Source organism: Rhipicephalus microplus, chromosome 1 (genome assembly GCF_043290135.1).
Source record: "Rhipicephalus microplus isolate Deutch F79 chromosome 1, USDA_Rmic, whole genome shotgun sequence".
NCBI classification, from domain to species: Eukaryota; Metazoa; Arthropoda; class Arachnida; order Ixodida; family Ixodidae; genus Rhipicephalus; species Rhipicephalus microplus.
Genome location: NC_134700.1, coordinates 21,348,990 through 21,366,938, shown reverse-complemented (window position 1 = coordinate 21,366,938; position 17,949 = coordinate 21,348,990).

Here is a 17,949-nt window from a genome sequence, read left to right as displayed (position 1 = left end):
TTGAATGAATGGACAGGGAAGACTCTTAGTTGCAACTGATTGAGCATCTAACGGTACTGCTGTTTACATGACAAACTTTTGCGACTACGCATCTGCAAAGCATTAAACTTTCACGGTGCAGTTTTTTTGCAATGGCTGCCTTCCTAAGGCAGGAAATCTCATGAAGCTGTTAGCAGGCTATCTGGCCTTAACTTGTGTTAGCTTAAACAATAAGCTGTATGTATTGTCACGTGCAAAAAAAAGTCATTGCATTGTGTGGTGCCCATTCTGAGTGAACTTTTTCTTGCAAGCCGTCATTTGCCAGTTGCTAATTGCAAGCTGCTATGCGAACCTGGGCCTGGCAACAGCTTCATGTTGACTGAACATTTTGTGCAGAGAATATACTGTTGAAAGGAGAGATAGTAGTGTTGAAAGAACGAATGAATATACACCCCTTTTTCTCAGAATGAAAGTAATGGAGTAGAATTTCGTTTGAGCATACTACCACTAGTTGTCTGACATCTGCTGAAAATGCATGCTGAATTCTACACTCCTAAAGACCGCCATACAACTGGCAAGCAAAACGCGCCATACAATGCCTGCCTCCACATGTCGCCACACCACATGACTGGCACGTACACCATGTGATCGGAACGAGACTACAAGTGCAGTGAGCAAGAGATCAACCAGGTTAGAAGCAGCTAGTAACACACAAAATTGAACGATTTTAGTTTAGCCCTATATCTACCAGAACACTCAACTATGTGACTCGTAGTCTAGAACACCAATGCGCTGGTCACCAAGTCCATTTTGCTTTAGTTTACTGATGCTACCTTTCAGACGACTTACGGACGCTGTGTTCCCTGGACTAAAATGGCAGTCATGCCTTTGTTAACCTTCACCATGTAGTACTTTTTTGCTGTAATAAAGCAGCTAATGCAGTGATTGAAAACTGTACAGGATGCCATTTGCATGGCAGCACTAAGAATGAAACCAGAGAATGCCACTTTGGATTTCACGAGGTTTATTTGTCCAGGCACACTTTCAGCACTGCAGGTGTCCACCCACACACTGAAAAGATCACGCCAGTCGAAAACTTTTCAAAGCCATAGGATATGAGATGGGAAAGAAGGAGGGATTGTTTTTTCGAATTTGTGGCGCGCCCACGACTTGTAGCGCTGCTACGTGTGACATCGGTAATCGTGACGGCAATCTGCACACAATGCGCATGCTTAATTTAGGTGTTTTGAAAAAAATATCACAGGTGGTTTTGGGGCCCTTTAATAGCTTTAGAATATGCATAATTGCTGCATCATACAAGGCCACTGCCTTCGAAACAGTATGAACAGCAACGGACTTAGCCTGCATTGTGAGCGAAGCTGCTAGAGCAAGTATAAACTAGGAGAGTTATTTTTGCCACTAATCTATGCCCAGACTGAAATTCCCCGAAGAGGTGTCAAGAGAATTGCACCCCCAATACCTGAACCTTATCAATGAAAAACAGTTTCCCAATTCAAACGAATGGAAGATTGCAAGACTATGTATGGGGAAATCTCCAAATAACATTTAAATGCTGACTGCACGAACTCTCCCGACAAACTGTTAAGCAATTTTCAAGCAACCACAGGGAGGCGTTTTACAAGCAGTCATCTTCACTATATGACGAAATACAACTAGAAGTATCCTAACCAAACTAAAACATGGAATGTGCCATCTGCAATGGTCATCACATCAGGCAGGCATGTCAATTGGCTTAAAACAATTCATACATTTCCTAAACCCCAAGACTAAAATAAAAATGCCAGAATAGTGGGAGTCTACGCTACTTAGAATATTCTCAAGCAATCACAGAAATGTCTGCCTGGTGGAGGACCACGGTTCAAGTTCATGGCTGAGCCTGCATCTCATGAAAAGGGCAGCTTTAGGGGACTAGTCTCTCAACCTATACTTAATTTGCCTTTTGAACACCAGCAGGTATTTCTCAATAAATGTGCTTTATCTTTCACTCCAGTAAACGGAATGACCCATCTGTCCAATGTAGAGGTGGGCACAACTAAAAGGATTTTTATATGCCACACTAGTGCAGCATTCTTTAGCTTTGTTTGTGTGCTTTAGGAAAGAAGCGTCTGCATATATTGTCACGGGCTAAGTAGATGCCTGAGGATGACGACGACGAAGTGCTGAACGTGAACGTGCTCGGACTGCAGCAGCGTTGTACGCATTAGCTCGCCAGTATATTCGCGAGTACGCATTTGCTCGCCAGTGTATACTTTATTCCCCGTGACATCATTGGTGGAAGGTGCGGGGTACCACTTGCTATACAGCCCAACGAGCTAGATCTTCGCAGTGGATGGCGCATTGCAGCTACCACGATGAATGACCAGGCCACTCAATGTCAACAAGATCCGTCAGCCCCGCAGCCGATCGTTGTGGTGCAACCTCATGACCCAGGCCCATTCAACGGCACAAGTGGCATGAACGTCGATGACTGGCTGGTTCTATATGAGCGCGTCAGCAGCAGCAACCATTGGGATCCGACGCTTATGTTGGCGAACATCATCTTCTACTTGCATGGCACGGCAAAACTCTGGTACGAGACACATCAAAAAGAGTTGACTAGCTGGGACGTCTGTAAGCATAAATTGCGCTATCTATTTGGGAAACCCATCGCACGTCAAGTGGCCGCAAACAAAGAGCTTGCGACTCGTGCCCAGACATCCACAGAGCCGTGCATCGCGTACATCCAGGACGTGTTGGCTTTGTGTCGCAAGGTCGACAAGGACATGCTCGACGAGGACAAAGTCGGACAAATCCTGAAAGGTATTGCCGATGACGCCTTCAATTTTCTCCTGTGCAAAGACTGCTCGACGGTGGAGTCGGTCATCGAAGCATGTCGTCGCTTCGAACAGGCAAAAAGTAGGTGCATAGTTCACCGATTTGACCGCCTTCCCAGCACAGCGGCTACGTCCTCTTGCGAAGATTTGCCCACACTACATCAACCACCAGCGCTAGAAAACGTCACCAGAATAGTCCGTCGGGAACTCGAGGCTATGGCTCCCGCTATGTCTAGCGCCAGCGCGCCAGGACACAACCTCGATGCTGTTTCAATGATACAGACCATGGTTCGCCAAGAGATCGCGAATATGGGCATTTCGCTACCTCATCGAAGTTCCCCTGCTACTTCCAGCTCGGCTCCAGTCGTTGCGGCTACCACTCCGAATCGCACGTTCGCGCCACGACGAAATTCAGCTGAATGGCGCACTCATGATGATCGGCCCATATGTTTCACGTGCCATCGGATAGGACACATCGCTCGCCATTGCCGCAGCCGTTGGACCTCATCACCTCGACCGAGCTTGTATGATTGCCAGCCTCGCTCTGAACGTGCACCTTATGCCCCGTCCTACCGTGCTGAGACAAGCGCAGAGCTTAATCCAGAACGTCGGACCAGCCGCTCGCCATCGCCCGTGCGTCGTCAGTCCCGCTCGCCCCAAACCCGCCGTTCTCGGTCTCCCTACGACCGTCGCTCGGAAAACTGGCCGGTGCAGCCCCCGGAGGTGACGCTGTATACACGACTCGGACTGCAAATCCTCTGATTACTCCCGACCAGCGGTGCAACCTTCTTACAATTTTGGTTGATAGTTCACCTGTAACTGCTCTTATTGGTACCGGTGCACAAATATCTGTGATGAGCCCAGACCTCCGCTGCCGCCTCCAAAAAGTTCTGACGCCTGCGATTGCACCTACCGTTCGTACAGCGGATGGGAGTACTCCTGCTGTGCTTGGAATGTGCACTGCGCGATTAACAATTTCTGAGCATCAAACTTCAGTTCTGTTTTGTGTACTGGAAAATTGCCCTCATGACCTCATCCTTACACTCGACTTTCTGACTTCACACGCTGCGCTCATTGACTGTTCCAAGGGTCTTCTTCGGCTCGAACTACCATCCTTCTCAGAGACCGTCTCTACCAGCCCACCTCGTCTACGCTCTGTCGATTTCCTCAGACTTCCGTCGCAAGCCGCAGTCCAAGTCCAACTCTCGCCATATCCTCCAGTACCCGACGGTGATTATGTTGCTGCCCCAATTTCTGACGTGGCAATGGCACGCAATGTTGCACTTCCCCAACACGGTGGTTACCGTTAAGGACAACCAAATTCCATTTCCCGTCCTCAATTTAGGCTTCTCCGCACAAGTTATTCCTCGCGGCATGTCACTTGCGCATCTGACACCACTGGTCGACCACACAGTTTCCGCCGTAACCACCGATTCGCCACCCAATTTTTCGTCAACGTCGCTCTCGTCCCGTTCCTGTTCTGACCTTTTCAAGACAATGCTACCTGACAAGCTCACCTCTGAACAAGTTTCTGCTTTCTGCCGTGTGCTTGCTTCTTATCAAGACATCTTTGACTTCGGCGACCGTAATTTGGGTCAGACATCCGTGGTAACCCATCGCATCGACACCCGCTATGCTCGACCCCATTGCCGACGACCCTACCGTGTGTCAGCCCCGGAGCGTGCTATTATACAACAAGAAGTCGATAAAATGCTTGATAAGGGCATAATCGAACCCTCATCTAGTCCCTGGTCCTCACCCGTTGTACTTGTTAAAAAGAAGGACAATAGCTGGAGATTCTGTGTTGATTACCGCCATCTCAACCATATTACCAAGAAAGATGTTTATCCCCTACCGCGCATAGATGATGCACTCGATTGCTTACACGGCGCTAAATATTTATCTTCAATGGACCTTCGGTCAGGCTACTGGTAGATTGCTGTGGACGACAAAGACAGAGAAGACGGCCTTCGTGACTCCTGATGAACTTTATCAGTTCAAGATGATGCCTTTTGGATTATGCAATGCCCCCGCGACTTTTGAGCGCATGATGGACTCTCTCCTTCGAGGCATGAAGTGGACCATCTGCCTCTGCTATCTTGATGACGCTATTGTTTTTTCGACTACTTTCGACGACCATCTTACCCGTCTGTCCACAGTGCTTGATGTTTTCCGACGTGCCAACTTGCAACTTAACTCGTCTAAATGTCGCTTTGGGCAACGCCAAATCTGCGTACTCGGCCATCTTGTTGACGCTGCGGGCGTTCAACCAGACCCTGCGAAAGTCCGAGCAGTTCGCGACTTCCCCACACCCCGCTCAGCCAAGGACGTCTGAAGTTTTCTGGGACTGTGCTCCTATTTCCGTCGTTTTGTCGAGAAGTTTGCTGAAGTAGCCCGTCCTCTAACCGGCCTCCTCAAAACCGATGTCGCATTCACCTGGGGCCAACAGCAAGCAAACGCCTTCTCGTCACTTGTTGTGATTCTCACCAATCCACCAGTCCTAGCACACTTCGACCCATCTGCCGCCACGGAGCTTCGTACTGACGCCAGTGGCCACGGCATAGGCGCAGTGCTGGCGCAGCGGCAACAAGGCATGCACCGCGTCGTCGCGTATGCAAGCCGACTGTTGTCGCGCTCGGAACAAAATTATTCCATCACAGAACGCGAGTGCTTAGCTCTCGTCTGGGCCATTGCGAAATTTCGACCGTACCTGTATGGCCGACCATTCTCAGTTATTACGGACCACCATGCGCTTTGCTGGCTCTGCTCACTCAAGGAGCCTACGGGACGCCTTGGTCGCTGGACGCTGTGCTTACAAGAGTACACTTTTTCCGTATCCTATAAATCCGGACAACTTCACAAGGATGCCGACTGCTTGTCCCGTTACCCAGTCGATCCCCCTGACACGAGGGAAGATGAACAAGAGGCCCTCGTTCTTTCAATTACCGACTTCACCGACATAGCTGCTGAACAACGCCGCGACCCCTCTTTGCGTGCTATTATCAATGGTCTGCACTCTCCCCACCCTGACCACTCCTTACAACTGTTCTTTCTTCACAACGACATCTTGCACCGCTACAACGCCCGCCCTGATGGTTCTGAGCTTTTACTCGTTGTTCCTGTGTATCTTCGCTCAGTCGTTTTGGCCCAGCTCCATGATGCCCCCTCCGCTGGACACCTAGGGGTGTCACGCACGTATGACCGCATTCGCCGCCCATTCTTTTGGCCTGGCCTCTACCGTTCTGTGCGACAGTACGTGGCGGCATGCGACCTCTGCCAGCGCCGCAAGACACCTGCTCTGAGACCTGCTGGTACCCTCCAGCCCATTGAAGTACCAGATGAGCCATTTTTCCGAGTCGGCCTCGATCTTCTAGGACCTTTTCCCGTGTCGGCCACCGGTAATAAGTGGATCGCTATTGCTACCGACTACGCAACGCGGTATGCCGTTACACGCGCCCTCCCCACCAGCTGCGCTACAGATGTAGCCGATTTCCTTCTTCATAACATCATTCTGCGTCATGGTGCTCCTCGTCAGTTGATCACCGACCGCGGCAGCTGTTTTCTCTCTAAAGTAGTCTACGAGCTCCTGCGATCCGGCTCTACCCACCGCAAGTTCACTACAGCGTACCATCCGCAAACCAACGGCCTCACGGAATGCCTCAACCGTACTTTGACGAATATGTTAGCGATGTACGTCTCCAAGGATCACAAAGATTGGGACATTCACTTACCTTTTGTTACCTTCGCATACAACTGTTCACGTCATGATACAGCTGGATTTTCACCTCTTTACCTACTGTTTGGTTATGACCCGCCTTTGCTCATGGACACCATGCTCCAATCTGACGCCTCCTCATCGACTGCTTATGCTCGTGAGGCCCTGGCCCGAGCTGACATCGCCCGCCAAGTCTCCCGAGATCGTTTATGTGCTTCGCAGTTTAACCAAAAGGGTGCTTACGATCGCCGGCACCGCGACGTACAGTACTCTCCGGGATCGCTCGTCTTGCTGTGGTTACCATCACGTTGTGTTGGTCTCTGCGAAAAACTGATGTCCCGTTACGTTGGCCCCTACCGCGTCATACGCAAGGTCACCAACGTGACCTATGAGATAGCTCCACGCCATACCACGGCCAGTACCAGCTTCAGTCCCGACCGATATAGTGCACGTCTTACGGCTTAAACAATACTACTCACGCCTCGAGAATTGATCGCACCGGGATGGTGCTTCTGCCACCGGCGGGTAATGTCACGGGCTAAGTAGTTGCTTGAGGATGACGACGACGAAGTGCTCAACGTGAACGTGCTCGGACTGCAGCAGCGTTGTACGCATTAGCTCGCCAGTATATTCGCCAGTATGCATTTGCTCGCCAGTGTATACTTTATTCCCCATAACAATATTTTGTCTAATACCTGCTGTTGTTTCCTATTACCACTGTTCATTTCCTACCCATACATGAAGGGTAACCTCTACCATAGACACTCACGTTTGCCTGAATGGCAGGTGGAACTACCTTTACTTTGTATGCACAGATAAGCCGTCATGTCTGCTTTGTTTTCCCCCACAGTGCACCCTTTCAATTCACAGTCAGCTTTTCGCTATTCCCTGCATGCATGTGTGTAAGCACATTTTACCTTTTCTTCTTTATTATGCAATGCATAAGTATCCAGAATGACATATTGTCATGCTTGGTCCACCTATGTTATCCATAACTTTACATCGGTGCATTTTTGCTTAATTAGTTAGCCTATGCGTTTCCTGCTGAGCTAACCTCAAAATTCTTTACATAAACTGGCCGACGTTCGAAGATGTCACAGACACAAGTTGAAATCAATTTGTGGCCATCATTTGTACACTAAACCTCTGGAGGCTAGCTTTTTGGACCTGTGTAAAACCACTGGCACAACACCACCGGCATATTGTAACACTACACTTTGTTTCACACCCCGTACTGCAAGAACTGGCTGGGTCAATTGTCTTGCAGTTCAAAAGTCGCAAGGCGTTCTGATGATACGATTATTTCATATTAGTTGGACATTACAGAGAAACCACTATGTAACACACAGACGTTTTTACAAACAGCTGCTACTGTGGTAACGAGGACACTGCCGAGATACAGTATGAAAATGCTGCGGCTTATTACAGTATTTAATGAGAGGAAGGTTGCATAGAAGTAAATGTCTGCAAGGTGACTATTTGTTCTAAGAAGTGGTGGATGCTACTTTTACATTGCTCTGTAGTTTGTCTATCCACATGTCTTAATCATTGTACACAGGGAATTCTCACATTATCAAGGCCTAATGCTGAAGAGAAATAGCACAGCTGTACCTGACAGAATTGTGTAAAGCCAATGATGATGGAATCCAGAGTGGTATGGTACCTTGTGGGCTGAAGATGCAAACAAATGGGCCGTTTTGTTTAGCATGAGCGGAAAATATGAAAAAAAAACATGTAGCGAAAATGGAAAAAAGGTGCAAATGTGCCTATTACATCAGCAAGAACACCATACAACATAACAATGCATGTGTCACCGTCGTGTGGTAGTATATAAAGAAGAACCATATATATATATATATATATATATATATATATATATATATATATATATATATATATATATATATATATATATATATATATATATATATATATATATATATATATATTGTAAGGCAACGTTTTTGCTGCAAGACACTTCTTTTTAGTCGACAAGCCTCTGCCCCACAACACAGATCAGACTGATGATGATGAGTATGTACATATGACAAGATGACGCGCATGAATAATGCTCACACTTATTCCCCCCCCCCACGCTTGAGCGGCCAGCCCGGACGCGTCTTCGACGGAAAAGGAACGTCGAACGAATGGCTTCATACGCGATACGTGGACAATCTCCGAACCCCGACAGCGACGATCCGAAGAAAGGTCGCTGGGAGTGACACGGTAATTCACTGGTGACATTTGTTCTTTGATTATATAGGGTCCAATGAAGCGTGACTGAAATTTATCGCACAATCCTGGAGTACGAATGGGCGTCCAAAGCAACACTTTATCCCCGGGACTGAAAGAGACGTCGCGATGAGAGCTGTCGTAGCGTTGCTTGCGATCTTGCTGATTGGCTTCTGTATTAAGGCGAGCCCGTTGCTGACATTCCTCGAGCCTTGTGATGAACTGCTCTGATACGGTTGCCGAGGAGTCAGTTTGAACATTTAGAAAGGAGACGTCAATGGTGAATGTTGGTGTACGGTCGTACACGAGGTAGAAAGGCGAGTAGCCAGTAGTTCTTTGAACAGCGGTGTTATGGGCAAACGGCACAAAAGGCAAAATTGTATCCCTGTTGTCGTGGTTTGGTGCGATGTACATCGATAGCATGTCTATTAGTGTCCGATGAAATCTGTCTGTCAGCCCATTAGTTTGGGGGTGGTAGGCTGACATCGTCTTATGTACTGTAGCACAGGTTGTGAGCAGGATTTCAATTATGGTGGACAGAAACGTCTTGCCGCGATCACTCAGGAGGACGCGAGGTGCACCATGACGCAATACAATGGCGTTGAGAAAAAAGTCTGCGACGTCTGAAGCAGAACTGGTGCGTAGTGCAGTATTCTCTGCGTACCATGTCAGGTGATCGACAGCAGTCAAAATCCAACGATTACCTGCTGGCGTGATGGGGAGAGGTCCTAGTAGGTCTATGCCAACGATGGCGAAAGGTGTCTTGGGACACGGGATGGGTTGCAGAAGGCCAGCAGGAGACGAAGTTGGTTGCTTCCGCCGTTGACACAGATGGCAAGATGCAACGTACTTGGCCACAAAAGTAGAGATGCCAGGCCAGAAGAAACGTTTCCTGATGCAGCTTTGTGTTTTGTGAAATCCCAAGTGGCCTGCACATGGGTCGTCGTGAAAGACTTCGAGGACTTGGTGAGGTAGAGAACGCGGAAGTACTGGAACCTAGCGGTGTCCATCAGTAATGTAAACGCAATGATGGAGCACATTGTTATCGAGCTTAAATTGCCGTAGTTGTCGGCGCATTCTAGCATTAGGAGTAGGTGATATACCATTAAGCGTTCAATAATGCTATTGCAATATGCATCATCTCGCTGGCGTGTGGCGAACTCGGTGTAGCGATTTGAAGCTGGCGTGTCGATAACCGCAAGTTGTGATAATGTGAGGGGTGACGCAGTGTTTTGCCCACCAGACGAGCAATCACCTGATGTACTCGATGGTGACAGTGGAAGGGGGTAGCGAGAGAGAGCATCTGCATCTCGGTGTCTTTTGCCAGACTTATATATGACGTCAAAATCGTACTCTTGTGGGCGGAGCACCCAACGACCGAGGCGACCAGACAAGTTTTTCAGTGACGATAGCCAGCACAGGGCGTGATGGTCTGTAATAACTGTGAAGTGGCGTCCGTAAAGATATGGTCAAAATTTTTGTATGGCCCAGACGACAGCAAGGCACTCCTGCTCAGTTATGGAGTAGTTTTGTTCAGCGGCCGTAAGAGCACGACTAGCATACGCAACAACTCTTTCCCGTGAAGTGGCATCCCGCTGTAGAAGAACTGCACCAATGCCTTGGCCACTCGCGTCAGTTTGGAGACATGTAGGTGCGTTCTCGTCGAAATGACACAGAACAGGGTCTGATGTTAAAGCATACTTGAGTGCTTGAAAGGCACGCTCGCAGTCGTTGTTCCAAGCGAAAGTTGATCCGGATGTCAGCAGCTTATCAGTGGCGACGTGATGGCAGCAAAATAGCTAATGAAGCAACGGAAGTAGGACGCCAGGCCCAGGAAACTTCGTAGGTGTTTCTGATTTTCTGGCCGAGGGAAGCGTATCACGGCAGCAAGCTTGTCAGGATCCGGGCGAACGCCATCTTTGCTGACAAGGTGGTCCAACACCTTGATGTTCTTGTTGGCGAAGTGGCATTTTATGGTGTTTAGCTGAAGTCCAGCATTAGAAATACACGTCAAAACTTTGCCTAAACGATCAAGATGCTGAGGAAAAGGAGAGGAGAAAATGACGATGTCATCTAGATAACGGAGACATGTTTTTCTTTTTAGGCCGCGTAGAACTGTGTCAATCATGCGTTCAAACGTGGCAGGAGCATTACATATACCGAATGGCATCACGGTGAATTCATGCAGCCCGTCTGGTGTTGCAAAAACAGTTTTTTCTTTGTACGCTTCTTGCATAGGTATTTGCCAATAACCAGACCGTAGATTGAGGCTGGAGAAAAATTCAGCGCCTTGCAGAGATTGATGTGCGTCGTCGACTCGTGGCATCAGGTAGACGTCTTCACGCGCGATCTTATTAAGTGCTCGATAATCGACGCAGAATCGCACCGAACCATCTTTCTTTCGGACTAGCACTACAGGCGATGACCACGAGCTGGACGAAGGTCGGATACTATCTCGTTTGAGCATATCAGCAACGTTGTTCTAGATTATTTTCCGCCCTGCGGATGACACTCGATATGGGCGGCGGCGTACAATTGTATTGCCTTCCGTTTCAATTCGATGTACGGCGACGGAAGTGCGACCCAATAGCTTGGAACTGACATCAAATGAAGCACTGTGTTTTTGAAAGATACCCAAAAGTTGTTGCTTTTGCACGGACGTGAGATCGGGAATTATTGTGGCTGTTAAAGCAGCCGTTGTAGCATCGTCATCATTACTCGTAAAGAATGATGGCGCGTCTGCGTGAAGGGGCACCAAAGAAAGGGGTTCGGTATCTGTGAAGCAAACCACACTGGTGCCCTGAGGCAGTGCAACAGGCAAAGAAGTAGGGTTAACTGCCGTAACTAATGCTCTGCCATCATGAAAGCGCACCAGGCTAGGAGCGATGGTAAGCCCACCAGAGATGTAGCGTCCACACGGGGCCAGGAACACATCACCAGTAGTGATCTTATCTGATGTCAGGGTCAGAATATGCTCATTACCTGGAGGAATAAAACAGTCATCAGTGGTGACGAAGCGCTGGCTATGAGCATCTTTATCGGACGAAAGTGCAGTATCTGAAATGCGAATGACCCTCTGACGGCAAGATATCACGGCTGAAGCTGAGGAGAGAAAGTCCCACCCTAAAATGAGCACATTAGTACACGACGACAGAACGAGGAACTGTATATGGTGAAGGATGCCCTCAATAAAAACTCGTGCTGTGCAAACACCAGAAGGCTGAACAAAAACCGCATTAGCACAGCCAAGGGGAGGGCCATCATACGGTGTCTTCACTTTGCGCAAACGAGAACACAAGTCCACACTAATAACTGAGAGCGATGCACCTGTGTACACCAAGGCTTCAGTCCATATACCCTCAACACACTGTACGTACATTTGAAGGGTGTTCCGGAGGAGTTTGATGCAGTCCGCCAACTGCAGCTTTCCCTCCTAAAGCTGCACTGTTTAGTTTTCCGGGCGATGATCACGCTGTGGTAGCCGGACGAAGTGGTGACGAGGAACGGCGCATAGGTGACGGGGAACGACGGCGCGAGGAGCGGAAGGTACTGGCTGCATCAATGTGCTGTGGAGATGGTGAGCGGCGTTGGTACAGTTGGTATGGGTGGCGACGTTGTGGAACAGGGGCAAACTCAACCCTCTCGTAGTCACCATAGCCCCGCCTTTCATCTTGTTGACGCCGACGACAGAACCGTGAAATGTGGCAACGTATTCCGCAATAGTAGCAAATCGGTCGAAATGGACGCCAGGCATGGAAAGAAGGAGGCGGTGCCCTTGGGGCGAGGACATCTAGAGAGGGCTGCGTAGTTGACACGTACTGCGGTGACACGTACTGCGGTGAGAAGGTGACGCTGCAACCACCTGAGCGTATGTCGGCTTTGGAGAGGTATGCGAGCTCGAGACTTGCTCACACGTCATGGATGCCAGTTCCTCCCTGACGATGTTGCGGAGGCTGCCTGCAGAAGGTGTTATGCGGAGCTCACAAGACGACGAGGTGGCCTGGAGTTGCAGCTCCTCGCGAATCATGGACCGTATCAACGCACGGACCTCATTGTCCTGCGTTGGCTTGAGATCTCCTGTGTCAGGTTGTAAACGTATAAGTTGAAGGCCGTCGAGTCGCTGACACGTACTGATAATATCCGCGACCGTGGTGGGGTTCTTTGCCGCCAAAGCGTAAATGCGACGGCGCCTATGCCCTTGAGCAGGCGGCGAACGCGGTCATGTTCCGCCATCGAGCTGTCGACGCGACGGCATAGGGCGAGGACATCTTCAATGTACGGAGTATAGGACTCGCCGAAGTGCTCAACACGTTCATCAAGCTTCCGTTTGGCGATGTCTGCACGTACAGAAGGATTGGAAAATATCTGACGGAGTTGCTGCTTAAAGGTAGGCCAGTCTGGGAAATCCAGCTGATGGTTGAGAAACCATGTCTTAGCGACCCCCAACAGATAGAACGGCACGCGGGACAGCTTCACGGAATCATGCCAATATTTAAGCGCACTCACATGGTCGTACTCATCCAACCAGTCTTCAACGTCTTCACCGCGAAGGCCAGCAAACATCGGGGGATCTTTTTGAAAGGGGGTGACAGTCCAAGAAGGCATGCCCAGGGGTGTAAGCGTGGTGGATGGAGCCGTGTTGTTGTTGTGCTCGTCTTGCGACATGACCGTGGACTGACTGCGCAAACGGTGACCCGACCGGAGCTCCAGGGATGGTTGGTAGTCGAATATAACAAAAAAGTGCTGCAGGAAGAGGACCAGGGGACAGGAAAGCACTCTCCACCACTTGTAAGGCAACGTTTTTGCTGCAAGACACTTCTTTTTACTCGACGAGCCTCTGCCCCACAACACAGATCAGACTGATGATGATGAGTATATATAGGACTTTATATATATATATATATATATATATATATATATATATAACAAGGATAAATATATTTATCCTTGTTGACAACGCTCCCGTTGTGCCAATATATATATATATATATATATATATATATATATATATATATATATATATATATATACTTACCACTTTATCGTAGTGACTAATCATTCAGCGAATATGCTTTGTTCCCTTAAAATCACTAAATAAACAACTCATCCCCTTCGAGAGATCGATGTTGTATTCAGGGCAAGTAGCCTCTACTATGGTGCAGTTTAAATTTATTCAATTCATGCACGCCACGCTATCCCTCTTAACGCTTGAAGGAACACTTCCTTTACGACAGAAACAACAAACTTGCAACTTTCATATGAAGAAGCACAATCCCTCTGTGCCGAAGATTATCGAACAGAAACAACAGTCCTCTGCTACTGCTGTTGCCGAGCAGCAGAGAAACGAAAACAGGCCGCTCACCTGCAGCATAATTGGCATCCAAAGTAACCATCTTTCCTTGTGGGAATAAAACTACATCATTTTCGCCTTCTAAACTATAGTAATAGCGATAAGGCATAAATTAGTAAAGAATCAAGACTGTCCGATTACTTAAAGCCAGTTTAAATTGTGTTCTTTAAACAGCCATGACGGTTGCGATGGTGATGCGGCCAACGCTTTGTTACACTGTGGGCCAAACAGCATTATAAACATATCACGAAGGTTCAAATACCATCAAAACAAGAAAAGGAAATAAAACAGCCTAGTTAACAAGAAACGAACACTTTGAAAAGATTTTCTTGATGGCCTACTGTTGTGAGAAAAGGTTTTTATACACTGTGAATGAGCTGTGTTTTTCTGCAACACTTTGTAGAAACTAAAGTGAATGGTAGTCGATAAAGTATATTAACGCATATACCACTGTAGCATTTTAAGTGTACTTACAACTGTATATGCGCCCTCCGCTGCTTATCAAAGACTAAACATGTGACGTTTCTAAATACATCACAGAAACCGAAACTGCACCGATACATGCGCGCCAGATATGAACGCACATTTGTGCACGCTATGTTAACGTGCATCTCCCCGCTTCCTTTGTGCTTTAATCGAGTGCTACAAGTACTAACATGAGCAGTTCTGGTGCTTTCGTCGATCAGCCCGCAGGACGTTGCTCTGCTTCTGAACCTCAGACAGCGACGGACTCTCCACTGTGTGTAGAAGACGGCGAGTCTTCTACACTCGACATGAAGGTACTTCGTTGCAACTTGGCAGACATTGCCGCTGCGTAACACTGGGTTCAACGTCATAGTACCTGAACCAATGCATGCTGGATTGTAAAAGATATAAAACGAAATGCACTAGGTAAGCAGTGTTCTTCTTTACCTAGGATAATCACTTCATCTAAACATGTCACTCGTAAAACAGAAAACAAGAAATGTTTGGTGCAGTTTTGTATTTTTCTTCTTGCGTATAGGACAAAATTATGGGCAGAGAGATAGCACTGCAGCTTGATTTAGTTCAAGCATTGATAATTGTAACTTCAGCCGCAATTGTAGGCCCTTGTAAGAGTAAGTCTGTCGATCAACAAAATAGTTTATCACAAACTAATAGAACAACTATAATGCACTCATTTGTATATCGCGATTTGATAATTAACCAAACACATTTGCTGTTTTGCGAGCCTACATATATGTCTTGAAGCAGAGGCAGAGCCACGAATAAGTGGGGGTGAACACCCCCCTCTCTATGTTTTTCATTTTTGCATGTACATATACACATGTGCACATACAAATACACACACGAATATACATAAAGTATGCTTGAACCCCCTCCCACCTCCAGAAAAAAAATTCTCGCTACACTTCTGTCTTTAAGCATTGCCTACTTTGCTTGAGCCAGTGAAGCAACTCAGTATATTGCACAAGCATGTGGCACCTCACAAGTACCTCTTATTATGATGGGTAATTGATGGCAGTGTCACTGAACAGAATTCCCTTAATATGTTGATGCCCGGGTGAGGTCCTAAAACAAACCTTCCAAATATACATGTGAAGTGAATACCGAGACCCATCTACTGTTCTTTTTGTGTCATTTTACTGGTCTTGATTAGCAATTGCAACTGAGATACCAGTAAACCTAAGCAGGCAAGTTGAAGGTCCCACATTATTAATATTACTGGGAAATCCTCAATGTGGGTCTCTTTGACAATGATCAATGTGTTTCATGTATTCTCTCTTAAGTGTAATTGGGGCAGTAAAATCAAAATATGTAAAATATACATGCTGTACTCGGGGACAACCTTCTGTGGCAATGAAGCGAAAGCTATGGGGAGTGGAGCTAACTGCTTTGTGTAAGTGCGCCAAAGTAGTTCCCGATAAACTCGTTTCGGTGCCAATTTCGGCGTGACAGATATGCACTTGCTGCACTCCATTTTTTCGCATGTTCACGGTGGTTTAGGGCGCTGAACAACGATTACCGCAGCATTAAGGCGCCATGAATTCTGTGGATGAGAAGGCCATGTTCATTTTTTCAGTTGGTTTTTTCTGACGGGGACAGCGCAACACCAGGAAAGAATGGTGGAACTAAAAATAAATGAATAGAAATCTAAAAAAATAATGCCATTCCACATAATTCGGCTAGTAAATGTGGGGCATTATTAAATTGAGGCTAAAAATTGTAAACTACACATGTTCGAGGTGCTTAGGTCACACAATGCAAAAAATTGTTTTGGGGGACTACTTCGAGCTGCGCAGCGAATCTATCGAAACGGTGTGTTTCGGCTCTGTAGCCTTGACTGCATTGCCACAGAAAGTTGTTTCGAAGTATACAATGACCAAAGGTAAAACTATGCACCATGTTCACTTCAAATATTGTCATTGTTGAGTTGTGAAAACAACTTTGAACAACTGTATCTACCTTTTTCTCTGGAATGTCATCCAATATTCTCTTACAGGATGGTGTGTCACAAGGTGTGGGTCTGCCAGCACAATGTCAAAAATAAGGTAGCACCAAACTGCAATACGCACTGCCCAGCTAGCATAGATATTAAAATAAAAAAGTAAACAGAAACACCAAGAGAAACGACCCATTCCTACGCAGAGAGGTCCCTCTTCAAGCTGTTATAAAACTAGATGCACAGCACAACCACGGCACCAAATCAGCCGATGCACTACGGCAGCTTAGGTCAAGCAAAGAGACACAAGCAGCCTTTGAAAAATACTTTGACACTGGTATGACATCATCAGAAGCAATCCGCCACCATGAAGAGCAGCTGTCTGCCAGGTCTGATGGCATTGCAGCCCTTGGAAATGGTTTGCTTAACCCTGAAGCAAGGAGTGTGTACCGACGCACCCGAGCTAGAGGGAGAACAAGTACGGACCACTTGGAACCCTTTACCTAAGCTGGAGGCTAACAAGGACCTCTACCAAGCACACGGTGAGCTATCAGCCAATCAAAGAATAGTCATACCAAAGTAACCAACAGCACCCAGCACAACAAACCCCTTCTATTACTGCTGCAATATTGAACTAACCTTTGAACCAGAGAGATGTTTTTATGGCAAAGGAAGAAATTCATACCATTTGGGAAATGACTTACTCACCTTTGTAGCAAACCCTCTTGCTGTTTTTATGCTCTAGTTCTGTAAGCCAACACTAATAGTTTGTAGGCATGATCCAGACTCCACAGAAAAACATTACCACTAAATGCATTCCTTTTATTTCTCCAGCTTTTCTAGAAAAGTATAAAATTCATAACGTCTAGAAAGGAGCTAAAGACACATAAAGTGCCAGCTATGATCTTGTATTCATGCGTTCAAAAAAACTAAAATGCTCTCTTGGTCTGTTAGTTTTTGTTTTGTTTGTACACTTATCATTATGAGCATGCTGCTTCGTGGTACAGCTGTATTATAATACAGTATAACATACTTGATTCCGCAGGTTACCAACTGCATCAGTATTTATTTTGCTTAAATAATGATTGATATGTGAAGTTTTACGTCCCACAACCACCATATGATTATGAGAGACGCCGCAGTGGAGGACTCCGGAAATTTTGACCACCTGGGGTTCTTTAACGAGCACCCAAATCTGAGCACATGGGCCTATGACATTTCCGCCTCCATCAGAAATGCAGCCGCCGCAGCCGGGATTCGAACCCGCGACCTGCGGGTCAGCAGTCAAGTACCTTAGCCACTAGACCAGGACGGCGGGGCTATTATGATTAAATAAAACAACAGCAATAGAGCAAGATGTGACAAAACTACAATGGAATCTCAATTATTCATTCCCTAGTCATGAGACGACATGTAT